At 42.6% G+C, this 27818-nt stretch overlaps 1 long non-coding RNA gene across 4 annotated transcripts in view; it reads left to right on the top strand.

Annotated features, from left to right (window-relative positions):
* LOC135230272 (uncharacterized) overlaps window positions 1–26895 on the top strand; it is a 60920-nt gene extending 34025 nt beyond the window's left edge. For 2 of the 4 annotated variants that reach the window (XR_010320915.1, XR_010320914.1), the window contains 3 exons: window positions 256–19277; window positions 19891–22155; window positions 22769–26895. This is a non-coding gene — a long non-coding RNA (uncharacterized LOC135230272). The remainder of the gene's footprint in view (window positions 1–255; window positions 19278–19890; window positions 22156–22768) is intronic. The other 2 variants (XR_010320916.1, XR_010320917.1) reach the window with 2 other exon arrangements.
* The last annotated feature ends 923 nt before the right edge of the window (window positions 26896–27818 follow it).

Raw genomic sequence — 27818 nt, 5'->3', positions numbered from 1 at the left:
TTTGGGTTAATGTTAGAGTCAGGTTTAGGGTTAGGTTTAGAGTTAGGATTAGGATTCGGTTTAAAGTTAGAGTTCGGGATAGGGTGAAGTTTAATTTAAGGGTGAGGGTTGAGCTTAGGGTTTGGGGTAGGGGTTAGGGTTCAGGTTAGGATTAGGTTTAAGGTAAAGGTTAGGTTTAGGGTCAGGTTTAGGGTAAGTGTTAGGATTAAGTCATGTTTAGGTGTAGGGCTAGGATAAGGTTAGAGATAGGGTTAGGTTAAGGGTTGGGTTTAGGTTTAGATGTTAGGGTGTGGGTTAGTGGTAGGTTTCCATTTAAGCTGAGTGTGTAGGGTAATTTTTATGGTTAGGATTAAGGTTAGAGTTAGGGTCAGGGTCAGGGTTAGGGTTAAGTTTAGGGTGAGTTTTATGGTTAGGATTGGGTTAGGTTCATGGTTGGGGGAGATTTAGTGTTATGTTTAGTTTTAGGATAGGATTGGGGTGAAGTTGATGTTAAGCGTGCGGGTTAGGGTTAGGGCTAGGGGTTATTGTTCAGATTAGTGTCAGGGATAGGGTTAGGGATAGGTTTAGGGTTTGTTTTAGTTTTGTTTAAGGTTAGGGTTTGAATAAAGTTAGGGTAGGTTTAGGGTTATGGTTAGGTCTGGGCTAAGGATTAGGGTTAGAGTTAGGGTTAGGGGTGTTTTGGTTAGGTTTAGGGTAGGGTTTTATTTAGGGTTAGGGTAAGAATTAGAGTTACGTTTACACTTAAGGTGAAGGTTTTGGGTATGTGTTACGGTTAGGGTTAGGGTTAGAGTTAGGATTAGGGTTTAGGGTTAGGTTTAATTTTATGGTAGGGTTAAAGTTAAGGTTAAGGTTAGGTTGGAGTTAGGGTAGGGTTAGGATTAGGATTAGGTTTAGGGGGAGGTTTAGGGTCAGAGTTATCGTAAGGGTTAGGTGTAGGGTGACTGGTGGGCCAAGGTTAAGGTTAGTGTTAGGTTTAGGGGTAGGGTTAGGGTTAAAGTTAGGGTTAGCTTTAGGTTAGGGATAGGGTGAAGTTTAAGATAGGGTGAGGGTTAGGGTTATGGCTAAGGTTCGGGTTAGTTTTCGGGTTAGTGTTACGGTTACGTTTAGGGTTAGGGTTAAGTTTATGGGTTGTGTTTAGTTTTAGGGTTAGGGTTAGATTTTAGGTTAGGGTTAAGTTTAGTGTAACAGTTAAGGTTACGGTTTGTGTTAGGCATTGTGGTTGGGGTGAGGTTTAGGTTTAGGGTTAGGGTTGTGTATGCTTAGGATTATGGTTATGGTAAGGTGTTAGGGGTTAGAAGTGTAGTTTAGGGTTAGGGGTGGGTGAGGGTTCTGGTAAAGCATTGTGGTTCTGACCATGGTTAGGTTTGGTTTAGGGTTACGGTTAGCTTTATGATTAGGTTTCAGGTTAGTGTTCGAGTTAGAGTTAACGTTTGGGTTAGGCTTTGGTGTTAGGGGTTAGGGTTTGGGTTAGGGTTAGGGTTATTGTTAGGGCTCAGGGGTTCAGGTTAGTGTTAGGGTTAGGGTTACGGATAGCATTAGGGTTAGGGTTGGGGATACGGTTAGGGGTTAGGGTGAGGGTTACGGTTAGTTTTACAGTTATGGTGAGTGTTCAGGGTAAGTGTTATGGTTATGGTTAGAGTTAGGGTTAGGGTTCGGGTGAAGTTTCAGTTAATAGTGAGGGTTACGCTAAAAGTTAGGGTTAATGTTAGAGTTAGGGTTAAGGTTAGCGTTAGTGTTAGGTTTAGGGTAGGTAAGGTTAGGGTTAAGACTAGGTTTACGGTAAAGGGTTGGGCTGGGTTAGGGTTAGGGTTAGGTTTAGAATTATACTTAGTGCTGAGTTTAGGGTTAGGGTTAGGGTCAGGATTCGAGTTATTGTTTGGTTTAGGTATAGGTAGAGTTAAGGTTAGGTTTAAGTTTAGGTTTAGGGGAAGGGTTAGGTTTACGTCAGCGTTAGGTTTAGGATTAGGGATCGGGTTAGGGTTTGTGAAAGGGTTAGGGGTTCGTCTGAGGGTAAGTGTTAGGTTTACAGTTAAGCTGATGTTTTAGGGTGTTATGGTTAGGGTCATTGTTAGGTTTAGCGTTCGGGCTAGAGTCAGGTGATAGTTTAGGGTTAGGTTTAGGTTTAGTTTTAGGGTTAGGCTTAGGCTTAGGTTTAGGGTGAAGTTTAGGTTAAGGATGAGGGTTATGTTTAGGGTTAGTGTTAGGGTTAGGTGTTTGGGTTAAGGTTAGGGTCAGTTTAGGGTTCGGTTTAGAGTTCGGGTTAGCGTTAGGGTTCGGGTTAGGTGTTTGGGTTAACGTTAGGGTCAGGTTTATGTTTGCGTTCAGGGTTAGTGTTGGGTTCGTTTTAGGGTTAGTGTTTGGGTGAAATTTAAGTGAAGAGTGAGGGTTGAGCTTAGGGTTAGGGGTTAGGGTTAGGGTTAAGGTTCGTTTTAGGTTTAGGTTTAAGATTAGGTTTAGGGTTAGGTTTAGGGTTAAATCATGGTTAGGCTAGGGCATGGTTAAGGTTAGAGATAGGGTGAGGTTAAGGGTTGGGGTTAGGTTTAGATGTTAGGGTGTGGGTTAGTGGTAGGTTTCCATTTAAGCTGAGTGTGTAGGGTAATTTTTATGGTTAGGATTAAGGTTAGAGTTAGGGTCAGGGTCAGGGTTAGGGTTAAGTTTAGGGTTAGTTTTATGGTTAGGATTGGGTTAGGTTCATGGTTGGGGGAGATTTAGTGTTATGTTTAGTTTTAGGATAGGGTTAGGGTGAAGTTGATGTTAAGCGTGCGGGTTAGGGTTAGGGCTAGGGGTTATTGTTCAGATTAGTGTCAGGGGTAGGGTTAGGGATAGGTTTAGGGTTTGTTTTAGTTTTGTTTAAGGTTAGGGTTTGAATAAAGTTAGGGTAGGTTTAGGGTTATGGTTAGGTCTGGGCTAAGGATTAGGGTTAGAGTTAGGGTTAGGGGTGTTTTGGTTAGGTTTAGGGTAGGGTTTTATTTAGGGTTAGGGTAAGAATTAGAGTTACGTTTACACTTAAGGTGAAGGTTTTGGGTATGTGTTACGGTTAGGGTTAGGGTTAGAGTTAGGATTAGGGTTTAGGGTTAGGTTTAATTTTATGGTAGGGTTAAAGTTAAGGTTAAGGTTAGGTTGGAGTTAGGGTAGGGTTAGGATTAGGATTAGGTTTAGGGGGAGGTTTAGGGTCAGAGTTATCGTAAGGGTTAGGTGTAGGGTGACTGGTGGGCCAAGGTTAAGGTTAGTGTTAGGTTTAGGGGTAGGGTTAGGGTTAAAGTTAGGGTTAGCTTTAGGTTAGGGATAGGGTGAAGTTTAAGATAGGGTGAGGGTTAGGGTTATGGCTAAGGTTCGGGTTAGTTTTCGGGTTAGTGTTAAGGTTACGTTTAGGGTTAGGGTTAAGTTTATGGGTTGTGTTTAGTTTTAGGGTTAGGGTTAGATTTTAGGTTAGGGTTAAGTTTAGTGTAACAGTTAAGGTTACGGTTTGTGTTAGGCATTGTGGTTGGGGTGAGGTTTAGGTTTAGGGTTAGGGTTGTGTATGCTTAGGATTATGGTTATGGTAAGGTGTTAGGGGTTAGAAGTGTAGTTTAGGGTTAGGGGTGGGTGAGGGTTCTGGTAAAGCATTGTGGTTCTGACCATGGTTAGGTTTGGTTTAGGGTTACGGTTAGCTTTATGATTAGGTTTCAGGTTAGTGTTCGAGTTAGAGTTAACGTTTGGGTTAGGCTTTGGTGTTAGGGGTTAGGGTTTGGGTTAGGGTTAGGGTTATTGTTAGGGCTCAGGGGTTCAGGTTAGTGTTAGGGTTAGGGTTACGGATAGCATTAGGGTTAGGGTTGGGGATACGGTTAGGGGTTAGGGTGAGGGTTACGGTTAGTTTTACAGTTATGGTGAGTGTTCAGGGTAAGTGTTATGGTTATGGTTAGAATTAGGGTTAGGGTTCGGGTGAAGTTTCAGTTAATAGTGAGGGTTACGCTAAAAGTTAGGGTTAATGTTAGAGTTAGGGTTAAGGTTAGCGTTAGTGTTAGGTTTAGGGTAGGTAAGGTTAGGGTTAAGACTAGGTTTACGGTAAAGGGTTGGGCTGGGTTAGGGTTAGGGTTAGGTTTAGAATTATACTTAGTGCTGAGTTTAGGGTTAGGGTTAGGGTCAGGATTCGAGTTATTGTTTGGTTTAGGTATAGGTAGAGTTAAGGTTAGGTTTAAGTTTAGGTTTAGGGGAAGGGTTAGGTTTACGTCAGCGTTAGGTTTAGGATTAGGGATCGGGTTAGGGTTTGTGAAAGGGTTAGGGGTTCGTCTGAGGGTAAGTGTTAGGTTTACAGTTAAGCTGATGTTTTAGGGTGTTATGGTTAGGGTCATTGTTAGGTTTAGCGTTCGGGCTAGAGTCAGGTGATAGTTTAGGGTTAGGTTTAGGTTTAGTTTTAGGGTTAGGCTTAGGCTTAGGTTTAGGGTGAAGTTTAGGTTAAGGATGAGGGTTATGTTTAGGGTTAGTGTTAGGGTTAGGTGTTTGGGTTAAGGTTAGGGTCAGTTTAGTGTTCGGTTTAGAGTTCGGGTTAGCGTTAGGGTTCGGGTTAGGTGTTTGGGTTAACGTTAGGGTCAGGTTTATGTTTGCGTTTAGGGTTAGTGTTGGGTTCGTTTTAGGGTTAGTGTTTGGGTGAAATTTAAGTGAAGAGTGAGGGTTGAGCTTAGGGTTAGGGGTTAGGGTTAGGGTTAAGGTTCGTTTTAGGTTTAGGTTTAAGATTAGGTTTAGGGTAAGTGTTAGGGTTAAATCATGGTTAGGCTAGGGCATGGTTAAGGTTAGAGATAGGGTGAGGTTAAGGGTTGGGGTTAGGTTTAGATGTTAGGGTGAGGGTTAGTGCTAGGTTTCCATTTAAGTTGAGTTTGTAGGGTAAGTTTTAGGGTTGGATTAGGGTTAGAGTTAGAGTTAGGGTCAGGGTTAGGGTTAAGGTTCGGGTTAGGGTTAGGTTTATGGTTAGGATTTGGGTTACGGTCAGGGTTAGGGGGAGATTTAGTGTTATGTTTAGTTTCAGGGTCAGGGTTAGGGTGCAGTTTAGGTTAAGGATGAGGGTTAGGGTTAGGTTTAGTGTTAGGGTTAGGTGTTTGGGTTAAGGTTAGGGTCAGGTTAGGGTTAGGGTTAGGGTTAGGCTTACTGTTTGTTAGGGTTAGGGTTAGGTGTTTGGGTTAATGTTAGAGTCAGGTTTAGGGTTAGGTTTAGAGTTAGGATTAGGATTCGGTTTAAAGTTAGAGTTCGGGATAGGGTGAAGTTTAATTTAAGGGTGAGGGTTGAGCTTAGGGTTTGGGGTAGGGGTTAGGGTTCAGGTTAGGATTAGGTTTAAGGTAAAGGTTAGGTTTAGGGTCAGGTTTAGGGTAAGTGTTAGGATTAAGTCATGTTTAGGTGTAGGGCTAGGATAAGGTTAGAGATAGGGTTAGGTTAAGGGTTGGGTTTAGGTTTAGATGTTAGGGTGTGGGTTAGTGGTAGGTTTCCATTTAAGCTGAGTGTGTAGGGCAATTTTTATGGTTAGGATTAAGGTTAGAGTTAGGGTCAGGGTCAGGGTTAGGGTTAAGTTTAGGGTTAGTTTTATGGTTAGGATTGGGTTAGGTTCATGGTTGGGGGAGATTTAGTGTTATGTTTAGTTTTAGGATAGGGTTAGGGTGAAGTTGATGTTAAGCGTGCGGGTTAGGGTTAGGGCTAGGGGTTATTGTTCAGATTAGTGTCAGGGGTAGGGTTAGGGATAGGTTTAGGGTTTGTTTTAGTTTTGTTTAAGGTTAGGTTTTGAATAAAGTTAGGGTAGGTTTAGGGTTATGGTTAGGTCTGGGCTAAGGATTAGGGTTAGAGTTAGGGTTAGGGGTGTTTTGGTTAGGTTTAGGGTAGGGTTTTATTTAGGGTTAGGGTAAGAATTAGAGTTACGTTTACACTTAAGGTGAAGGTTTTGGGTATGTGTTACGGTTAGGGTTAGGGTTAGAGTTAGGATTAGGGTTTAGGGTTAGGTTTAATTTTATGGTAGGGTTAAAGTTAAGGTTAAGGTTAGGTTGGAGTTAGGGTAGGGTTAGGATTAGGATTAGGTTTAGGGGGAGGTTTAGGGTCAGAGTGATCGTAAGGGTTAGGTGTAGGGTGACTGGTGGGCCAAGGTTAAGGTTAGTGTTAGGTTTAGGGGTAGGGTTAGGGTTAAAGTTAGGGTTAGCTTTAGGTTAGGGATAGGGTGAAGTTTAAGATAGGGTGAGGGTTAGGGTTATGGCTAAGGTTCGGGTTAGTTTTCGGGTTAGTGTTAAGGTTACGTTTAGGGTTAGGGTTAAGTTTATGGGTTGTGTTTAGTTTTAGGGTTAGGGTTAGATTTTAGGTTAGGGTTAAGTTTAGTGTAACAGTTAAGGTTACGGTTTGTGTTAGGCATTGTGGTTGGGGTGAGGTTTAGGTTTAGGGTTAGGGTTGTGTATGCTTAGGATTATGGTTATGGTAAGGTGTTAGGGGTTAGAAGTGTAGTTTAGGGTTAGGGGTGGGTGAGGGTTCTGGTAAAGCATTGTGGTTCTGACCATGGTTAGGTTTGGTTTAGGGTTACGGTTAGCTTTATGATTAGGTTTCAGGTTAGTGTTCGAGTTAGAGTTAACGTTTGGGTTAGGCTTTGGTGTTAGGGGTTAGGGTTTGGGTTAGGGTTAGGGTTATTGTTAGGGCTCAGGGGTTCAGGTTAGTGTTAGGGTTAGGGTTACGGATAGCATTAGGGTTAGGGTTGGGGATACGGATAGGGGTTAGGGTGAGGGTTACGGTTAGTTTTACAGTTATGGTGAGTGTTCAGGGTAAGTGTTATGGTTATGGTTAGAGTTAGGGTTAGGGTTCGGGTGAAGTTTCAGTTAATAGTGAGGGTTACGCTAAAAGTTAGGGTTAATGTTAGAGTTAGGGTTAAGGTTAGCGTTAGTGTTAGGTTTAGGGTAGGTAAGGTTAGGGTTAAGACTAGGTTTACGGTAAAGGGTTGGGCTGGGTTAGGGTTAGGGTTAGGTTTAGAATTATACTTAGTGCTGAGTTTAGGGTTAGGGTTAGGGTCAGGATTCGAGTTATTGTTTGGTTTAGGTATAGGTAGAGTTAAGGTTAGGTTTAAGTTTAGGTTTAGGGGAAGGGTTAGGTTTACGTCAGCGTTAGGTTTAGGATTAGGGATCGGGTTAGGGTTTGTGAAAGGGTTAGGGGTTCGTCTGAGGGTAAGTGTTAGGTTTACAGTTAAGCTGATGTTTTAGGGTGTTATGGTTAGGGTCATTGTTAGGTTTAGCGTTCGGGCTAGAGTCAGGTGATAGTTTAGGGTTAGGTTTAGGTTTAGTTTTAGGGTTAGGCTTAGGCTTAGGTTTAGGGTGAAGTTTAGGTTAAGGATGAGGGTTATGTTTAGGGTTAGTGTTAGGGTTAGGTGTTTGGGTTAAGGTTAGGGTCAGTTTAGGGTTCGGTTTAGAGTTCGGGTTAGCGTTAGGGTTCGGGTTAGGTGTTTGGGTTAACGTTAGGGTCAGGTTTATGTTTGCGTTTAGGGTTAGTGTTGGGTTCGTTTTAGGGTTAGTGTTTGGGTGAAATTTAAGTGAAGAGTGAGGGTTGAGCTTAGGGTTAGGGGTTAGGGTTAGGGTTAAGGTTCGTTTTAGGTTTAGGTTTAAGATTAGGTTTAGGGTAAGTGTTAGGGTTAAATCATGGTTAGGCTAGGGCATGGTTAAGGTTAGAGATAGGGTGAGGTTAAGGGTTGGGGTTAGGTTTAGATGTTAGGGTGAGGGTTAGTGCTAGGTTTCCATTTAAGTTGAGTTTGTAGGGTAAGTTTTAGGGTTGGATTAGGGTTAGAGTTAGAGTTAGGGTCAGGGTTAGGGTTAAGGTTCGGGTTAGGGTTAGGTTTATGGTTAGGATTTGGGTTACGGTCAGGGTTAGGGGGAGATTTAGTGTTATGTTTAGTTTCAGGGTCAGGGTTAGGGTGCAGTTTAGGTTAAGGATGAGGGTTAGGGTTAGGTTTAGTGTTAGGGTTAGGTGTTTGGGTTAAGGTTAGGGTCAGGTTAGGGTTAGGGTTAGGGTTAGGCTTACTGTTTGTTAGGGTTAGGGTTAGGTGTTTGGGTTAATGTTAGAGTCAGGTTTAGGGTTAGGTTTAGAGTTAGGATTAGGATTCGGTTTAAAGTTAGAGTTCGGGATAGGGTGAAGTTTAATTTAAGGGTGAGGGTTGAGCTTAGGGTTTGGGGTAGGGGTTAGGGTTCAGGTTAGGATTAGGTTTAAGGTAAAGGTTAGGTTTAGGGTCAGGTTTAGGGTAAGTGTTAGGATTAAGTCATGTTTAGGTGTAGGGCTAGGATAAGGTTAGAGATAGGGTTAGGTTAAGGGTTGGGTTTAGGTTTAGATGTTAGGGTGTGGGTTAGTGGTAGGTTTCCATTTAAGCTGAGTGTGTAGGGTAATTTTTATGGTTAGGATTAAGGTTAGAGTTAGGGTCAGGGTCAGGGTTAGGGTTAAGTTTAGGGTTAGTTTTATGGTTAGGATTGGGTTAGGTTCATGGTTGGGGGAGATTTAGTGTTATGTTTAGTTTTAGGATAGGGTTAGGGTGAAGTTGATGTTAAGCGTGCGGGTTAGGGTTAGGGCTAGGGGTTATTGTTCAGATTAGTGTCAGGGGTAGGGTTAGGGATAGGTTTAGGGTTTGTTTTAGTTTTGTTTAAGGTTAGGGTTTGAATAAAGTTAGGGTAGGTTTAGGGTTATGGTTAGGTCTGGGCTAAGGATTAGGGTTAGAGTTAGGGTTAGGGGTGTTTTGGTTAGGTTTAGGGTAGGGTTTTATTTAGGGTTAGGGTAAGAATTAGAGTTACGTTTACACTTAAGGTGAAGGTTTTGGGTATGTGTTACGGTTAGGGTTAGGGTTAGAGTTAGGATTAGGGTTTAGGGTTAGGTTTAATTTTATGGTAGGGTTAAAGTTAAGGTTAAGGTTAGGTTGGAGTTAGGGTAGGGTTAGGATTAGGATTAGGTTTAGGGGGAGGTTTAGGGTCAGAGTTATCGTAAGGGTTAGGTGTAGGGTGACTGGTGGGCCAAGGTTAAGGTTAGTGTTAGGTTTAGGGGTAGGGTTAGGGTTAAAGTTAGGGTTAGCTTTAGGTTAGGGATAGGGTGAAGTTTAAGATAGGGTGAGGGTTAGGGTTATGGCTAAGGTTCGGGTTAGTTTTCGGGTTAGTGTTAAGGTTACGTTTAGGGTTAGGGTTAAGTTTATGGGTTGTGTTTAGTTTTAGGGTTAGGGTTAGATTTTAGGTTAGGGTTAAGTTTAGTGTAACAGTTAAGGTTACGGTTTGTGTTAGGCATTGTGGTTGGGGTGAGGTTTAGGTTTAGGGTTAGGGTTGTGTATGCTTAGGATTATGGTTATGGTAAGGTGTTAGGGGTTAGAAGTGTAGTTTAGGGTTAGGGGTGGGTGAGGGTTCTGGTAAAGCATTGTGGTTCTGACCATGGTTAGGTTTGGTTTAGGGTTACGGTTAGCTTTATGATTAGGTTTCAGGTTAGTGTTCGAGTTAGAGTTAACGTTTGGGTTAGGCTTTGGTGTTAGGGGTTAGGGTTTGGGTTAGGGTTAGGGTTATTGTTAGGGCTCAGGGGTTCAGGTTAGTGTTAGGGTTAGGGTTACGGATAGCATTAGGGTTAGGGTTGGGGATACGGATAGGGGTTAGGGTGAGGGTTACGGTTAGTTTTACAGTTATGGTGAGTGTTCAGGGTAAGTGTTATGGTTATGGTTAGAGTTAGGGTTAGGGTTCGGGTGAAGTTTCAGTTAATAGTGAGGGTTACGCTAAAAGTTAGGGTTAATGTTAGAGTTAGGGTTAAGGTTAGCGTTAGTGTTAGGTTTAGGGTAGGTAAGGTTAGGGTTAAGACTAGGTTTACGGTAAAGGGTTGGGCTGGGTTAGGGTTAGGGTTAGGTTTAGAATTATACTTAGTGCTGAGTTTAGGGTTAGGGTTAGGGTCAGGATTCGAGTTATTGTTTGGTTTAGGTATAGGTAGAGTTAAGGTTAGGTTTAAGTTTAGGTTTAGGGGAAGGGTTAGGTTTACGTCAGCGTTAGGTTTAGGATTAGGGATCGGGTTAGGGTTTGTGAAAGGGTTAGGGGTTCGTCTGAGGGTAAGTGTTAGGTTTACAGTTAAGCTGATGTTTTAGGGTGTTATGGTTAGGGTCATTGTTAGGTTTAGCGTTCGGGCTAGAGTCAGGTGATAGTTTAGGGTTAGGTTTAGGTTTAGTTTTAGGGTTAGGCTTAGGCTTAGGTTTAGGGTGAAGTTTAGGTTAAGGATGAGGGTTATGTTTAGGGTTAGTGTTAGGGTTAGGTGTTTGGGTTAAGGTTAGGGTCAGTTTAGGGTTCGGTTTAGAGTTCGGGTTAGCGTTAGGGTTCGGGTTAGGTGTTTGGGTTAACGTTAGGGTCAGGTTTATGTTTGCGTTTAGGGTTAGTGTTGGGTTCATTTTAGGGTTAGTGTTTGGGTGAAATTTAAGTGAAGAGTGAGGGTTGAGCTTAGGGTTAGGGGTTAGGGTTAGGGTTAAGGTTCGTTTTAGGTTTAGGTTTAAGATTAGGTTTAGGGTAAGTGTTAGGGTTAAATCATGGTTAGGCTAGGGCATGGTTAAGGTTAGAGATAGGGTGAGGTTAAGGGTTGGGGTTAGGTTTAGATGTTAGGGTGAGGGTTAGTGCTAGGTTTCCATTTAAGTTGAGTTTGTAGGGTAAGTTTTAGGGTTGGATTAGGGTTAGAGTTAGAGTTAGGGTCAGGGTTAGGGTTAAGGTTCGGGTTAGGGTTAGGTTTATGGTTAGGATTTGGGTTACGGTCAGGGTTAGGGGGAGATTTAGTGTTATGTTTAGTTTCAGGGTCAGGGTTAGGGTGCAGTTTAGGTTAAGGATGAGGGTTAGGGTTAGGTTTAGTGTTAGGGTTAGGTGTTTGGGTTAAGGTTAGGGTCAGGTTAGGGTTAGGGTTAGGGTTAGGCTTACTGTTTGTTAGGGTTAGGGTTAGGTGTTTGGGTTAATGTTAGAGTCAGGTTTAGGGTTAGGTTTAGAGTTAGGATTAGGATTCGGTTTAAAGTTAGAGTTCGGGATAGGGTGAAGTTTAATTTAAGGGTGAGGGTTGAGCTTAGGGTTTGGGGTAGGGGTTAGGGTTCAGGTTAGGATTAGGTTTAAGGTAAAGGTTAGGTTTAGGGTCAGGTTTAGGGTAAGTGTTAGGATTAAGTCATGTTTAGGTGTAGGGCTAGGATAAGGTTAGAGATAGGGTTAGGTTAAGGGTTGGGTTTAGGTTTAGATGTTAGGGTGTGGGTTAGTGGTAGGTTTCCATTTAAGCTGAGTGTGTAGGGTAATTTTTATGGTTAGGATTAAGGTTAGAGTTAGGGTCAGGGTCAGGGTTAGGGTTAAGTTTAGGGTTAGTTTTATGGTTAGGATTGGGTTAGGTTCATGGTTGGGGGAGATTTAGTGTTATGTTTAGTTTTAGGATAGGGTTAGGGTGAAGTTGATGTTAAGCGTGCGGGTTAGGGTTAGGGCTAGGGGTTATTGTTCAGATTAGTGTCAGGGGTAGGGTTAGGGATAGGTTTAGGGTTTATTTTAGTTTTGTTTAAGGTTAGGGTTTGAATAAAGTTAGGGTAGGTTTAGGGTTATGGTTAGGTCTGGGCTAAGGATTAGGGTTAGAGTTAGGGTTAGGGGTGTTTTGGTTAGGTTTAGGGTAGGGTTTTATTTAGGGTTAGGGTAAGAATTAGAGTTACGTTTACACTTAAGGTGAAGGTTTTGGGTATGTGTTACGGTTAGGGTTAGGGTTAGAGTTAGGATTAGGGTTTAGGGTTAGGTTTAATTTTATGGTAGGGTTAAAGTTAAGGTTAAGGTTAGGTTGGAGTTAGGGTAGGGTTAGGATTAGGATTAGGTTTAGGGGGAGGTTTAGGGTCAGAGTTATCGTAAGGGTTAGGTGTAGGGTGACTGGTGGGCCAAGGTTAAGGTTAGTGTTAGGTTTAGGGGTAGGGTTAGGGTTAAAGTTAGGGTTAGCTTTAGGTTAGGGATAGGGTGAAGTTTAAGATAGGGTGAGGGTTAGGGTTATGGCTAAGGTTCGGGTTAGTTTTCGGGTTAGTGTTAAGGTTACGTTTAGGGTTAGGGTTAAGTTTATGGGTTGTGTTTAGTTTTAGGGTTAGGGTTAGATTTTAGGTTAGGGTTAAGTTTAGTGTAACAGTTAAGGTTACGGTTTGTGTTAGGCATTGTGGTTGGGGTGAGGTTTAGGTTTAGGGTTAGGGTTGTGTATGCTTAGGATTATGGTTATGGTAAGGTGTTAGGGGTTAGAAGTGTAGTTTAGGGTTAGGGGTGGGTGAGGGTTCTGGTAAAGCATTGTGGTTCTGACCATGGTTAGGTTTGGTTTAGGGTTACGGTTAGCTTTATGATTAGGTTTCAGGTTAGTGTTCGAGTTAGAGTTAACGTTTGGGTTAGGCTTTGGTGTTAGGGGTTAGGGTTTGGGTTAGGGTTAGGGTTATTGTTAGGGCTCAGGGGTTCAGGTTAGTGTTAGGGTTAGGGTTACGGATAGCATTAGGGTTAGGGTTGGGGATACGGATAGGGGTTAGGGTGAGGGTTACGGTTAGTTTTACAGTTATGGTGAGTGTTCAGGGTAAGTGTTATGGTTATGGTTAGAGTTAGGGTTAGGGTTCGGGTGAAGTTTCAGTTAATAGTGAGGGTTACGCTAAAAGTTAGGGTTAATGTTAGAGTTAGGGTTAAGGTTAGCGTTAGTGTTAGGTTTAGGGTAGGTAAGGTTAGGGTTAAGACTAGGTTTACGGTAAAGGGTTGGGCTGGGTTAGGGTTAGGGTTAGGTTTAGAATTATACTTAGTGCTGAGTTTAGGGTTAGGGTTAGGGTCAGGATTCGAGTTATTGTTTGGTTTAGGTATAGGTAGAGTTAAGGTTAGGTTTAAGTTTAGGTTTAGGGGAAGGGTTAGGTTTACGTCAGCGTTAGGTTTAGGATTAGGGATCGGGTTAGGGTTTGTGAAAGGGTTAGGGGTTCGTCTGAGGGTAAGTGTTAGGTTTACAGTTAAGCTGATGTTTTAGGGTGTTATGGTTAGGGTCATTGTTAGGTTTAGCGTTCGGGCTAGAGTCAGGTGATAGTTTAGGGTTAGGTTTAGGTTTAGTTTTAGGGTTAGGCTTAGGCTTAGGTTTAGGGTGAAGTTTAGGTTAAGGATGAGGGTTATGTTTAGGGTTAGTGTTAGGGTTAGGTGTTTGGGTTAAGGTTAGGGTCAGTTTAGGGTTCGGTTTAGAGTTCGGGTTAGCGTTAGGGTTCGGGTTAGGTGTTTGGGTTAACGTTAGGGTCAGGTTTATGTTTGCGTTTAGGGTTAGTGTTGGGTTCGTTTTAGGGTTAGTGTTTGGGTGAAATTTAAGTGAAGAGTGAGGGTTGAGCTTAGGGTTAGGGGTTAGGGTTAGGGTTAAGGTTCGTTTTAGGTTTAGGTTTAAGATTAGGTTTAGGGTAAGTGTTAGGGTTAAATCATGGTTAGGCTAGGGCATGGTTAAGGTTAGAGATAGGGTGAGGTTAAGGGTTGGGGTTAGGTTTAGATGTTAGGGTGAGGGTTAGTGCTAGGTTTCCATTTAAGTTGAGTTTGTAGGGTAAGTTTTAGGGTTGGATTAGGGTTAGAGTTAGAGTTAGGGTCAGGGTTAGGGTTAAGGTTCGGGTTAGGGTTAGGTTTATGGTTAGGATTTGGGTTACGGTCAGGGTTAGGGGGAGATTTAGTGTTATGTTTAGTTTCAGGGTCAGGGTTAGGGTGCAGTTTAGGTTAAGGATGAGGGTTAGGGTTAGGTTTAGTGTTAGGGTTAGGTGTTTGGGTTAAGGTTAGGGTCAGGTTAGGGTTAGGGTTAGGGTTAGGCTTACTGTTTGTTAGGGTTAGGGTTAGGTGTTTGGGTTAGGCTTACTGTTTGTTAGGGTGAGGGTTAGGTGTTTGGGTTAATGTTAGAGTCAGGTTTAGGGTTAGGTTTAGAGTTAGGATTAGGATTCGGTTTAAAGTTAGAGTTCGGGATAGGGTGAAGTTTAATTTAAGGGTGAGGGTTGAGCTTAGGGTTTGGGGTAGGGGTTAGGGTTCAGGTTAGGATTAGGTTTAAGGTAAAGGTTAGGTTTAGGGTCAGGTTTAGGGTAAGTGTTAGGATTAAGTCATGTTTAGGTGTAGGGCTAGGATAAGGTTAGAGATAGGGTTAGGTTAAGGGTTGGGTTTAGGTTTAGATGTTAGGGTGTGGGTTAGTGGTAGGTTTCCATTTAAGCTGAGTGTGTAGGGTAATTTTTATGGTTAGGATTAAGGTTAGAGTTAGGGTCAGGGTCAGGGTTAGGGTTAAGTTTAGGGTTAGTTTTATGGTTAGGATTGGGTTAGGTTCATGGTTGGGGGAGATTTAGTGTTATGTTTAGTTTTAGGATAGGGTTAGGGTGAAGTTGATGTTAAGCGTGCGGGTTAGGGTTAGGGCTAGGGGTTATTGTTCAGATTAGTGTCAGGGGTAGGGTTAGGGATAGGTTTAGGGTTTGTTTTAGTTTTGTTTAAGGTTAGGGTTTGAATAAAGTTAGGGTAGGTTTAGGGTTATGGTTAGGTCTGGGCTAAGGATTAGGGTTAGAGTTAGGGTTAGGGGTGTTTTGGTTAGGTTTAGGGTAGGGTTTTATTTAGGGTTAGGGTAAGAATTAGAGTTACGTTTACACTTAAGGTGAAGGTTTTGGGTATGTGTTACGGTTAGGGTTAGGGTTAGAGTTAGGATTAGGGTTTAGGGTTAGGTTTAATTTTATGGTAGGGTTAAAGTTAAGGTTAAGGTTAGGTTGGAGTTAGGGTAGGGTTAGGATTAGGATTAGGTTTAGGGGGAGGTTTAGGGTCAGAGTTATCGTAAGGGTTAGGTGTAGGGTGACTGGTGGGCCAAGGTTAAGGTTAGTGTTAGGTTTAGGGGTAGGGTTAGGGTTAAAGTTAGGGTTAGCTTTAGGTTAGGGATAGGGTGAAGTTTAAGATAGGGTGAGGGTTAGGGTTATGGCTAAGGTTCGGGTTAGTTTTCGGGTTAGTGTTAAGGTTACGTTTAGGGTTAGGGTTAAGTTTATGGGTTGTGTTTAGTTTTAGGGTTAGGGTTAGATTTTAGGTTAGGGTTAAGTTTAGTGTAACAGTTAAGGTTACGGTTTGTGTTAGGCATTGTGGTTGGGGTGAGGTTTAGGTTTAGGGTTAGGGTTGTGTATGCTTAGGATTATGGTTATGGTAAGGTGTTAGGGGTTAGAAGTGTAGTTTAGGGTTAGGGGTGGGTGAGGGTTCTGGTAAAGCATTGTGGTTCTGACCATGGTTAGGTTTGGTTTAGGGTTACGGTTAGCTTTATGATTAGGTTTCAGGTTAGTGTTCGAGTTAGAGTTAACGTTTGGGTTAGGCTTTGGTGTTAGGGGTTAGGGTTTGGGTTAGGGTTAGGGTTATTGTTAGGGCTCAGGGGTTCAGGTTAGTGTTAGGGTTAGGGTTACGGATAGCATTAGGGTTAGGGTTGGGGATACGGATAGGGGTTAGGGTGAGGGTTACGGTTAGTTTTACAGTTATGGTGAGTGTTCAGGGTAAGTGTTATGGTTATGGTTAGAGTTAGGGTTAGGGTTCGGGTGAAGTTTCAGTTAATAGTGAGGGTTACGCTAAAAGTTAGGGTTAATGTTAGAGTTAGGGTTAAGGTTAGCGTTAGTGTTAGGTTTAGGGTAGGTAAGGTTAGGGTTAAGACTAGGTTTACGGTAAAGGGTTGGGCTGGGTTAGGGTTAGGGTTAGGTTTAGAATTATACTTAGTGCTGAGTTTAGGGTTAGGGTTAGGGTCAGGATTCGAGTTATTGTTTGGTTTAGGTATAGGTAGAGTTAAGGTTAGGTTTAAGTTTAGGTTTAGGGGAAGGGTTAGGTTTACGTCAGCGTTAGGTTTAGGATTAGGGATCGGGTTAGGGTTTGTGAAAGGGTTAGGGGTTCGTCTGAGGGTAAGTGTTAGGTTTACAGTTAAGCTGATGTTTTAGGGTGTTATGGTTAGGGTCATTGTTAGGTTTAGCGTTCGGGCTAGAGTCAGGTGATAGTTTAGGGTTAGGTTTAGGTTTAGTTTTAGGGTTAGGCTTAGGCTTAGGTTTAGGGTGAAGTTTAGGTTAAGGATGAGGGTTATGTTTAGGGTTAGTGTTAGGGTTAGGTGTTTGGGTTAAGGTTAGGGTCAGTTTAGGGTTCGGTTTAGAGTTCGGGTTAGCGTTAGGGTTCGGGTTAGGTGTTTGGGTTAACGTTAGGGTCAGGTTTATGTTTGCGTTTAGGGTTAGTGTTGGGTTCGTTTTAGGGTTAGTGTTTGGGTGAAATTTAAGTGAAGAGTGAGGGTTGAGCTTAGGGTTAGGGGTTAGGGTTAGGGTTAAGGTTCGTTTTAGGTTTAGGTTTAAGATTAGGTTTAGGGTAAGTGTTAGGGTTAAATCATGGTTAGGCTAGGGCATGGTTAAGGTTAGAGATAGGGTGAGGTTAAGGGTTGGGGTTAGGTTTAGATGTTAGGGTGAGGGTTAGTGCTAGGTTTCCATTTAAGTTGAGTTTGTAGGGTAAGTTTTAGGGTTGGATTAGGGTTAGAGTTAGAGTTAGGGTCAGGGTTAGGGTTAAGGTTCGGGTTAGGGTTAGGTTTATGGTTAGGATTTGGGTTACGGTCAGGGTTAGGGGGAGATTTAGTGTTATGTTTAGTTTCAGGGTCAGGGTTAGGGTGCAGTTTAGGTTAAGGATGAGGGTTAGGGTTAGGTTTAGTGTTAGGGTTAGGTGTTTGGGTTAAGGTTAGGGTCAGGTTAGGGTTAGGGTTAGGGTTAGGCTTACTGTTTGTTAGGGTTAGGGTTAGGTGTTTGGGTTAGGCTTACTGTTTGTTAGGGTGAGGGTTAGGTGTTTGGGTTAATGTTAGAGTCAGGTTTAGGGTTAGGTTTAGAGTTAGGATTAGGATTCGGTTTAAAGTTAGAGTTCGGGATAGGGTGAAGTTTAATTTAAGGGTGAGGGTTGAGCTTAGGGTTTGGGGTAGGGGTTAGGGTTCAGGTTAGGATTAGGTTTAAGGTAAAGGTTAGGTTTAGGGTCAGGTTTAGGGTAAGTGTTAGGATTAAGTCATGTTTAGGTGTAGGGCTAGGATAAGGTTAGAGATAGGGTTAGGTTAAGGGTTGGGTTTAGGTTTAGATGTTAGGGTGTGGGTTAGTGGTAGGTTTCCATTTAAGCTGAGTGTGTAGGGTAATTTTTATGGTTAGGATTAAGGTTAGAGTTAGGGTCAGGGTCAGGGTTAGGGTTAAGTTTAGGGTTAGTTTTATGGTTAGGATTGGGTTAGGTTCATGGTTGGGGGAGATTTAGTGTTATGTTTAGTTTTAGGATAGGGTTAGGGTGAAGTTGATGTTAAGCGTGCGGGTTAGGGTTAGGGCTAGGGGTTATTGTTCAGATTAGTGTCAGGGGTAGGGTTAGGGATAGGTTTAGGGTTTGTTTTAGTTTTGTTTAAGGTTAGGGTTTGAATAAAGTTAGGGTAGGTTTAGGGTTATGGTTAGGTCTGGGCTAAGGATTAGGGTTAGAGTTAGGGTTAGGGGTGTTTTGGTTAGGTTTAGGGTAGGGTTTTATTTAGGGTTAGGGTAAGAATTAGAGTTACGTTTACACTTAAGGTGAAGGTTTTGGGTATGTGTTACGGTTAGGGTTAGGGTTAGAGTTAGGATTAGGGTTTAGGGTTAGGTTTAATTTTATGGTAGGGTTAAAGTTAAGGTTAAGGTTAGGTTGGAGTTAGGGTAGGGTTAGGATTAGGATTAGGTTTAGGGGGAGGTTTAGGGTCAGAGTTATCGTAAGGGTTAGGTGTAGGGTGACTGGTGGGCCAAGGTTAAGGTTAGTGTTAGGTTTAGGGGTAGGGTTAGGGTTAAAGTTAGGGTTAGCTTTAGGTTAGGGATAGGGTGAAGTTTAAGATAGGGTGAGGGTTAGGGTTATGGCTAAGGTTCGGGTTAGTTTTCGGGTTAGTGTTAAGGTTACGTTTAGGGTTAGGGTTAAGTTTATGGGTTGTGTTTAGTTTTAGGGTTAGGGTTAGATTTTAGGTTAGGGTTAAGTTTAGTGTAACAGTTAAGGTTACGGTTTGTGTTAGGCATTGTGGTTGGGGTGAGGTTTAGGTTTAGGGTTAGGGTTGTGTATGCTTAGGATTATGGTTATGGTAAGGTGTTAGGGGTTAGAAGTGTAGTTTAGGGTTAGGGGTGGGTGAGGGTTCTGGTAAAGCATTGTGGTTCTGACCATGGTTAGGTTTGGTTTAGGGTTACGGTTAGCTTTATGATTAGGTTTCAGGTTAGTGTTCGAGTTAGAGTTAACGTTTGGGTTAGGCTTTGGTGTTAGGGGTTAGGGTTTGGGTTAGGGTTAGGGTTATTGTTAGGGCTCAGGGGTTCAGGTTAGTGTTAGGGTTAGGGTTACGGATAGCATTAGGGTTAGGGTTGGGGATACGGATAGGGGTTAGGGTGAGGGTTACGGTTAGTTTTACAGTTATGGTGAGTGTTCAGGGTAAGTGTTATGGTTATGGTTAGAGTTAGGGTTAGGGTTCGGGTGAAGTTTCAGTTAATAGTGAGGGTTACGCTAAAAGTTAGGGTTAATGTTAGAGTTAGGGTTAAGGTTAGCGTTAGTGTTAGGTTTAGGGTAGGTAAGGTTAGGGTTAAGACTAGGTTTACGGTAAAGGGTTGGGCTGGGTTAGGGTTAGGGTTAGGTTTAGAATTATACTTAGTGCTGAGTTTAGGGTTAGGGTTAGGGTCAGGATTCGAGTTATTGTTTGGTTTAGGTATAGGTAGAGTTAAGGTTAGGTTTAAGTTTAGGTTTAGGGGAAGGGTTAGGTTTACGTCAGCGTTAGGTTTAGGATTAGGGATCGGGTTAGGGTTTGTGAAAGGGTTAGGGGTTCGTCTGAGGGTAAGTGTTAGGTTTACAGTTAAGCTGATGTTTTAGGGTGTTATGGTTAGGGTCATTGTTAGGTTTAGCGTTCGGGCTAGAGTCAGGTGATAGTTTAGCGTTAGGTTTAGGTTTAGTTTTAGGGTTAGGCTTAGGCTTAGGTTTAGGGTGAAATTTAGGTTAAGGATGAGGGTTATGTTTAGGGTTAGTGTTAGGGTTAGGTGTTTGGGTTAAGGTTAGGGTCAGTTTAGGGTTCGGTTTAGAGTTCGGGTTAGCGTTAGGGTTCGGGTTAGGTGTTTGGGTTAACGTTAGGGTCAGGTTTATGTTTGCGTTTAGGGTTAGTGTTGGGTTCGTTTTAGGGTTAGTGTTTGGGTGAAATTTAAGTGAAGAGTGAGGGTTGAGCTTAGGGTTAGGGGTTAGGGTTAGGGTTAAGGTTCGTTTTAGGTTTAGGTTTAAGATTAGGTTTAGGGTTAGGTTTAGGGTTAAATCATGGTTAGGCTAGGGCATGGTTAAGGTTAGAGATAGGGTGAGGTTAAGGGTTGGGGTTAGGTTTAGATGTTAGGGTGAGGGTTAGTGCTAGGTTTCCATTTAAGTTGAGTTTGTAGGGTAAGTTTTAGGGTTGGATTAGGGTTAGAGTTAGAGTTAGGGTCAGGGTTAGGGTTAAGGTTCGGGTTAGGGTTAGGTTTATGGTTAGGATTTGGGTTACGGTCAGGGTTAGGGGGAGATTTAGTGTTATGTTTAGTTTCAGGGTCAGGGTTAGGGTGCAGTTTAGGTTAAGGATGAGGGTTAGGGTTAGGTTTAGTGTTAGGGTTAGGTGTTTGGGTTAAGGTTAGGGTCAGGTTAGGGTTAGGGTTAGGGTTAGGCTTACTGTTAGGGTTAGGGTTAGGTGTTTGGGTTAATGTTAGAGTCAGGTTTAGGGTTAGGTTTAGAGTTAGGATTAGGATTCGGTTTAAAGTTAGAGTTCGGGATAGGGTGAAGTTTAATTTAAGGGTGAGGGTTGAGCTTAGGGTTTGGGGTAGGGGTTAGGGTTCAGGTTAGGATTAGGTTTAAGGTAAAGGTTAGGTTTAGGGTCAGGTTTAGGGTAAGTGTTAGGATTAAGTCATGTTTAGGTGTAGGGCTAGGATAAGGTTAGAGATAGGGTTAGGTTAAGGGTTGGGTTTAGGTTTAGATGTTAGGGTGTGGGTTAGTGGTAGGTTTCCATTTAAGCTGAGTGTGTAGGGTAATTTTTATGGTTAGGATTAAGGTTAGAGTTAGGGTCAGGGTCAGGGTTAGGGTTAAGTTTAGGGTTAGTTTTATGGTTAGGATTGGGTTAGGTTCATGGTTGGGGGAGATTTAGTGTTATGTTTAGTTTTAGGATAGGGTTAGGGTGAAGTTGATGTTAAGCGTGCGGGTTAGGGTTAGGGCTAGGGGTTATTGTTCAGATTAGTGTCAGGGGTAGGGTTAGGGATAGGTTTAGGGTTTGTTTTAGTTTTGTTTAAGGTTAGGGTTTGAATAAAGTTAGGGTAGGTTTAGGGTTATGGTTAGGTCTGGGCTAAGGATTAGGGTTAGAGTTAGGGTTAGGGGTGTTTTGGTTAGGTTTAGGGTAGGGTTTTATTTAGGGTTAGGGTAAGAATTAGAGTTACGTTTACACTTAAGGTGAAGGTTTTGGGTATGTGTTACGGTTAGGGTTAGGGTTAGAGTTAGGATTAGGGTTTAGGGTTAGGTTTAATTTTATGGTAGGGTTAAAGTTAAGGTTAAGGTTAGGTTGGAGTTAGGGTAGGGTTAGGATTAGGATTAGGTTTAGGGGGAGGTTTAGGGTCAGAGTTATCGTAAGGGTTAGGTGTAGGGTGACTGGTGGGCCAAGGTTAAGGTTAGTGTTAGGTTTAGGGGTAGGGTTAGGGTTAAAGTTAGGGTTAGCTTTAGGTTAGGGATAGGGTGAAGTTTAAGATAGGGTGAGGGTTAGGGTTATGGCTAAGGTTCGGGTTAGTTTTCGGGTTAGTGTTAAGGTTACGTTTAGGGTTAGGGTTAAGTTTATGGGTTGTGTTTAGTTTTAGGGTTAGGGTTAGATTTTAGGTTAGGGTTAAGTTTAGTGTAACAGTTAAGGTTACGGTTTGTGTTAGGCATTGTGGTTGGGGTGAGGTTTAGGTTTAGGGTTAGGGTTGTGTATGCTTAGGATTATGGTTATGGTAAGGTGTTAGGGGTTAGAAGTGTAATTTAGGGTTAGGGGTGGGTGAGGGTTCTGGTAAAGCATTGTGGTTCTGACCATGGTTAGGTTTGGTTTAGGGTTACGGTTAGCTTTATGATTAGGTTTCAGGTTAGTGTTCGAGTTAGAGTTAACGTTTGGGTTAGGCTTTGGTGTTAGGGGTTAGGGTTTGGGTTAGGGTTAGGGTTATTGTTAGGGCTCAGGGGTTCAGGTTAGTGTTAGGGTTAGGGTTACGGATAGCATTAGGGTTAGGGTTGGGGATACGGATAGGGGTTAGGGTGAGGGTTACGGTTAGTTTTACAGTTATGGTGAGTGTTCAGGGTAAGTGTTATGGTTATGGTTAGAGTTAGGGTTAGGGTTCGGGTGAAGTTTCAGTTAATAGTGAGGGTTACGCTAAAAGTTAGGGTTAATGTTAGAGTTAGGGTTAAGGTTAGCGTTAGTGTTAGGTTTAGGGTAGGTAAGGTTAGGGTTAAGACTAGGTTTACGGTAAAGGGTTGGGCTGGGTTAGGGTTAGGGTTAGGTTTAGAATTATACTTAGTGCTGAGTTTAGGGTTAGGGTTAGGGTCAGGATTCGAGTTATTGTTTGGTTTAGGTATAGGTAGAGTTAAGGTTAGGTTTAAGTTTAGGTTTAGGGGAAGGGTTAGGTTTACGTCAGCGTTAGGTTTAGGATTAGGGATCGGGTTAGGGTTTGTGAAAGGGTTAGGGGTTCGTCTGAGGGTAAGTGTTAGGTTTACAGTTAAGCTGATGTTTTAGGGTGTTATGGTTAGGGTCATTGTTAGGTTTAGCGTTCGGGCTAGAGTCAGGTGATAGTTTAGCGTTAGGTTTAGGTTTAGTTTTAGGGTTAGGCTTAGGCTTAGGTTTAGGGTGAAATTTAGGTTAAGGATGAGGGTTATGTTTAGGGTTAGTGTTAGGGTTAGGTGTTTGGGTTAAGGTTAGGGTCAGTTTAGGGTTCGGTTTAGAGTTCGGGTTAGCGTTAGGGTTCGGGTTAGGTGTTTGGGTTAACGTTAGGGTCAGGTTTATGTTTGCATTTAGGGTTAGTGTTGGGTTCGTTTTAGGGTTAGTGTTTGGGTGAAATTTAAGTGAAGAGTGAGGGTTGAGCTTAGGGTTAGGGGTTAGGGTTAGGGTTAAGGTTCGTTTTAGGTTTAGGTTTAAGATTAGGTTTAGGGTTAGGTTTAGGGTTAAATCATGGTTAGGCTAGGGCATGGTTAAGGTTAGAGATAGGGTGAGGTTAAGGGTTGGGGTTAGGTTTAGATGTTAGGGTGAGGGTTAGTGCTAGGTTTCCATTTAAGTTGAGTTTGTAGGGTAAGTTTTAGGGTTGGATTAGGGTTAGAGTTAGAGTTAGGGTCAGGGTTAGGGTTAAGGTTCGGGTTAGGGTTAGGTTTATGGTTAGGATTTGGGTTACGGTCAGGGTTAGGGGGAGATTTAGTGTTATGTTTAGTTTCAGGGTCAGGGTTAGGGTGCAGTTTAGGTTAAGGATGAGGGTTAGGGTTAGGTTTAGTGTTAGGGTTAGGTGTTTGGGTTAAGGTTAGGGTCAGGTTAGGGTTAGGGTTAGGGTTAGGCTTACTGTTAGGGTTAGGGTTAGGTGTTTGGGTTAATGTTAGAGTCAGGTTTAGGGTTAGGTTTAGAGTTAGGATTAGGATTCGGTTTAAAGTTAGAGTTCGGGATAGGGTGAAGTTTAATTTAAGGGTGAGGGTTGAGCTTAGGGTTTGGGGTAGGGGTTAGGGTTCAGGTTAGGATTAGGTTTAAGGTAAAGGTTAGGTTTAGGGTCAGGTTTAGGGTAAGTGTTAGGATTAAGTCATGTTTAGGTGTAGGGCTAGGATAAGGTTAGAGATAGGGTTAGGTTAAGGGTTGGGTTTAGGTTTAGATGTTAGGGTGTGGGTTAGTGGTAGGTTTCCATTTAAGCTGAGTGTGTAGGGTAATTTTTATGGTTAGGATTAAGGTTAGAGTTAGGGTCAGGGTCAGGGTTAGGGTTAAGTTTAGGGTGAGTTTTATGGTTAGGATTGGGTTAGGTTCATGGTTGGGGGAGATTTAGTGTTATGTTTAGTTTTAGGATAGGGTTGGAGTGAAGTTGATGTTAAGCGTGCGGGTTAGGGTTAGGGCTAGGGGTTATTGTTCAGATTAGTGTCAGGGATAGGGTTAGGGATAGGTTTAGGGTTTGTTTTAGTTTTGTTTAAGGTTAGGGTTTGAATAAAGTTAGGGTAGGTTTAGGGTTATGGTTAGGTCTGGGCTAAGGATTAGGGTTAGAGTTAGGGTTAGGGGTGTTTTGGTTAGGTTTAGGGTAGGGTTTTATTTAGGGTTAGGGTAAGAATTAGAGTTACGTTTACACTTAAGGTGAAGGTTTTGGGTATGTGTTACGGTTAGGGTTAGGGTTAGAGTTAGGATTAGGGTTTAGGGTTAGGTTTAATTTTATGGTAGGGTTAAAGTTAAGGTTAAGGTTAGGTTGGAGTTAGGGTAGGGTTAGGATTAGGATTAGGTTTAGGGGGAGGTTTAGGGTCAGAGTTATCGTAAGGGTTAGGTGTAGGGTGACTGGTGGGCCAAGGTTAAGGTTAGTGTTAGGTTTAGGGGTAGGGTTAGGGTTAAAGTTAGGGTTAGCTTTAGGTTAGGGATAGGGTGAAGTTTAAGATAGGGTGAGGGTTAGGGTTATGGCTAAGGTTCGGGTTAGTTTTCGGGTTAGTGTTACGGTTACGTTTAGGGTTAGGGTTAAGTTTATGGGTTGTGTTTAGTTTTAGGGTTAGGGTTAGATTTTAGGTTAGGGTTAAGTTTAGTGTAACAGTTAAGGTTACGGTTTGTGTTAGGCATTGTGGTTGGGGTGAGGTTTAGGTTTAGGGTTAGGGTTGTGTATGCTTAGGATTATGGTTATGGTAAGGTGTTAGGGGTTAGAAGTGTAGTTTAGGGTTAGGGGTGGGTGAGGGTTCTGGTAAAGCATTGTGGTTCTGACCATGGTTAGGTTTGGTTTAGGGTTACGGTTAGCTTTATGATTAGGTTTCAGGTTAGTGTTCGAGTTAGAGTTAACGTTTGGGTTAGGCTTTGGTGTTAGGGGTTAGGGTTTGGGTTAGGGTTAGGGTTATTGTTAGGGCTCAGGGGTTCAGGTTAGTGTTAGGGTTAGGGTTACGGATAGCATTAGGGTTAGGGTTGGGGATACGGTTAGGGGTTAGGGTGAGGGTTACGGTTAGTTTTACAGTTATGGTGAGTGTTCAGGGTAAGTGTTATGGTTATGGTTAGAGTTAGGGTTAGGGTTCGGGTGAAGTTTCAGTTAATAGTGAGGGTTACGCTAAAAGTTAGGGTTAATGTTAGAGTTAGGGTTAAGGTTAGCGTTAGTGTTAGGTTTAGGGTAGGTAAGGTTAGGGTTAAGACTAGGTTTACGGTAAAGGGTTGGGCTGGGTTAGGGTTAGGGTTAGGTTTAGAATTATACTTAGTGCTGAGTTTAGGGTTAGGGTTAGGGTCAGGATTCGAGTTATTGTTTGGTTTAGGTATAGGTAGAGTTAAGGTTAGGTTTAAGTTTAGGTTTAGGGGAAGGGTTAGGTTTACGTCAGCGTTAGGTTTAGGATTAGGGATCGGGTTAGGGTTTGTGAAAGGGTTAGGGGTTCGTCTGAGGGTAAGTGTTAGGTTTACAGTTAAGCTGATGTTTTAGGGTGTTATGGTTAGGGTCATTGTTAGGTTTAGCGTTCGGGCTAGAGTCAGGTGATAGTTTAGGGTTAGGTTTAGGTTTAGTTTTAGGGTTAGGCTTAGGCTTAGTTTTAGGGTGAAGTTTAGGTTAAGGATGAGGGTTATGTTTAGGGTTAGTGTTAGGGTTAGGTGTTTGGGTTAAGGTTAGGGTCAGTTTAGGGTTCGGTTTAGAGTTCGGGTTAGCGTTAGGGTTCGGGTTAGGTGTTTGGGTTAACGTTAGGGTCAGGTTTATGTTTGCTTTTAGGGTTAGTGTTGGGTTCGTTTTAGGGTTAGTGTTTGGGTGAAATTTAAGTGAAGAGTGAGGGTTGAGCTTAGGGTTAGGGGTTAGGGTTAGGGTTAAGGTTCGTTTTAGGTTTAGGTTTAAGATTAGGTTTAGGGTTAGGTTTAGGGTTAAATCATGGTTAGGCTAGGGCATGGTTAAGGTTAGAGATAGGGTGAGGTTAAGGGTTGGGTTTAGGTTTAGATGTTAGGGTGTGGGTTAGTGGTAGGTTTCCATTTAAGCTGAGTGTGTAGGGTAATTTTTATGGTTAGGATTAAGGTTAGAGTTAGGGTCAGGGTCAGGGTTAGGGTTAAGTTTAGGGTTAGTTTTATGGTTAGGATTGGGTTAGGTTCATGGTTGGGGGAGATTTAGTGTTATGTTTAGTTTTAGGATAGGGTTAGGGTGAAGTTGATGTTAAGCGTGCGGGTTAGGGTTAGGGCTAGGGGTTATTGTTCAGATTAGTGTCAGGGGTAGGGTTAGGGATAGGTTTAGGGTTTGTTTTAGTTTTGTTTAAGGTTAGGGTTTGAATAAAGTTAGGGTAGGTTTAGGGTTATGGTTAGGTCTGGGCTAAGGATTAGGGTTAGAGTTAGGGTTAGGGGTGTTTTGGTTAGGTTTAGGGTAGGGTTTTATTTAGGGTTAGGGTAAGAATTAGAGTTACGTTTACACTTAAGGTGAAGGTTTTGGGTATGTGTTACGGTTAGGGTTAGGGTTAGAGTTAGGATTAGGGTTTAGGGTTAGGTTTAATTTTATGGTAGGGTTAAAGTTAAGGTTAAGGTTAGGTTGGAGTTAGGGTAGGGTTAGGATTAGGATTAGGTTTAGGGGGAGGTTTAGGGTCAGAGTTATCGTAAGGGTTAGGTGTAGGGTGACTGGTGGGCCAAGGTTAAGGTTAGTGTTAGGTTTAGGGGTAGGGTTAGGGTTAAAGTTAGGGTTAGCTTTAGGTTAGGGATAGGGTGAAGTTTAAGATAGGGTGAGGGTTAGGGTTATGGCTAAGGTTCGGGTTAGTTTTCGGGTTAGTGTTAAGGTTACGTTTAGGGTTAGGGTTAAGTTTATGGGTTGTGTTTAGTTTTAGGGTTAGGGTTAGATTTTAGGTTAGGGTTAAGTTTAGTGTAACAGTTAAGGTTACGGTTTGTGTTAGGCATTGTGGTTGGGGTGAGGTTTAGGTTTAGGGTTAGAGTTGTGTATGCTTAGGATTATGGTTATGGTAAGGTGTTAGGGGTTAGAAGTGTAGTTTAGGGTTAGGGGTGGGTGAGGGTTCTGGTAAAGCATTGTGGTTCTGACCATGGTTAGGTTTGGTTTAGGGTTACGGTTAGCTTTATGATTAGGTTTCAGCTTAGTGTTCGAGTTAGAGTTAACGTTTGGGTTAGGCTTTGGTGTTAGGGGTTAGGGTTTGGGTTAGGGTTAGGGTTATTGTTAGGGCTCAGGGGTTCAGGTTAGTGTTAGGGTTAGGGTTACGGATAGCATTAGGGTTAGGGTTGGGGATACGGTTAGGGGTTAGGGTGAGGGTTACGGTTAGTTTTACAGTTATGGTGAGTGTTCAGGGTAAGTGTTATGGTTATGGTTAGAGTTAGGGTTAGGGTTCGGGTGAAGTTTCAGTTAATAGTGAGGGTTACGCTAAAAGTTAGGGTTAATGTTAGAGTTAGGGTTAAGGTTAGCGTTAGTGTTAGGTTTAGGGTAGGTAAGGTTAGGGTTAAGACTAGGTTTACGGTAAAGGGTTGGGCTGGGTTAGGGTTAGGGTTAGGTTTAGAATTATACTTAGTGCTGAGTTTAGGGTTAGGGTTAGGGTCAGGATTCGAGTTATTGTTTGGTTTAGGTATAGGTAGAGTTAAGGTTAGGTTTAAGTTTAGGTTTAGGGGAAGGGTTAGGTTTACGTCAGCGTTAGGTTTAGGATTAGGGATCGGGTTAGGGTTTGTGAAAGGGTTAGGGGTTCGTCTGAGGGTAAGTGTTAGGTTTACAGTTAAGCTGATGTTTTAGGGTGTTATGGTTAGGGTCATTGTTAGGTTTAGCGTTCGGGCTAGAGTCAGGTGATAGTTTAGGGTTAGGTTTAGGTTTAGTTTTAGGGTTAGGCTTAGGCTTAGGTTTAGGGTGAAGTTTAGGTTAAGGATGAGGGTTATGTTTAGGGTTAGTGTTAGGGTTAGGTGTTTGGGTTAAGGTTAGGGTCAGTTTAGGGTTCGGTTTAGAGTTCGGGTTAGCGTTAGGGTTCGGGTTAGGTGTTTGGGTTAACGTTAGGGTCAGGTTTATGTTTGCGTTTAGGGTTAGTGTTGGGTTCGTTTTAGGGTTAGTGTTTGGGTGAAATTTAAGTGAAGAGTGAGGGTTGAGCTTAGGGTTAGGGGTTAGGGTTAGGGTTAAGGTTCGTTTTAGGTTTAGGTTTAAGATTAGGTTTAGGGTAAGTGTTAGGGTTAAATCATGGTTAGGCTAGGGCATGGTTAAGGTTAGAGATAGGGTGAGGTTAAGGGTTGGGGTTAGGTTTAGATGTTAGGGTGAGGGTTAGTGCTAGGTTTCCATTTAAGTTGAGTTTGTAGGGTAAGTTTTAGGGTTGGATTAGGGTTAGAGTTAGAGTTAGGGTCAGGGTTAGGGTTAAGGTTCGGGTTAGGGTTAGGTTTATGGTTAGGATTTGGGTTACGGTCAGGGTTAGGGGGAGATTTAGTGTTATGTTTAGTTTCAGGGTCAGGGTTAGGGTGCAGTTTAGGTTAAGGATGAGGGTTAGGGTTAGGTTTAGTGTTAGGGTTAGGTGTTTGGGTTAAGGTTAGGGTCAGGTTAGGGTTAGGGTTAGGGTTAGGCTTACTGTTAGGGTTAGGGTTAGGTGTTTGGGTTAATGTTAGAGTCAGGTTTAGGGTTAGGTTTAGAGTTAGGATTAGGATTCGGTTTAAAGTTAGAGTTCGGGATAGGGTGAAGTTTAATTTAAGGGTGAGGGTTGAGCTTAGGGTTTGGGGTAGGGGTTAGGGTTCAGGTTAGGATTAGGTTTAAG

This window comes from Loxodonta africana, unplaced genomic scaffold (genome assembly GCF_030014295.1).
Source record: "Loxodonta africana isolate mLoxAfr1 unplaced genomic scaffold, mLoxAfr1.hap2 scaffold_99, whole genome shotgun sequence".
In the NCBI taxonomy this organism is placed as follows: domain Eukaryota; kingdom Metazoa; phylum Chordata; class Mammalia; order Proboscidea; family Elephantidae; genus Loxodonta; species Loxodonta africana.
The sequence above is the reverse complement of the archived record's forward strand: the minus strand, read 5'-3'. Positions and strand labels throughout refer to the sequence as shown.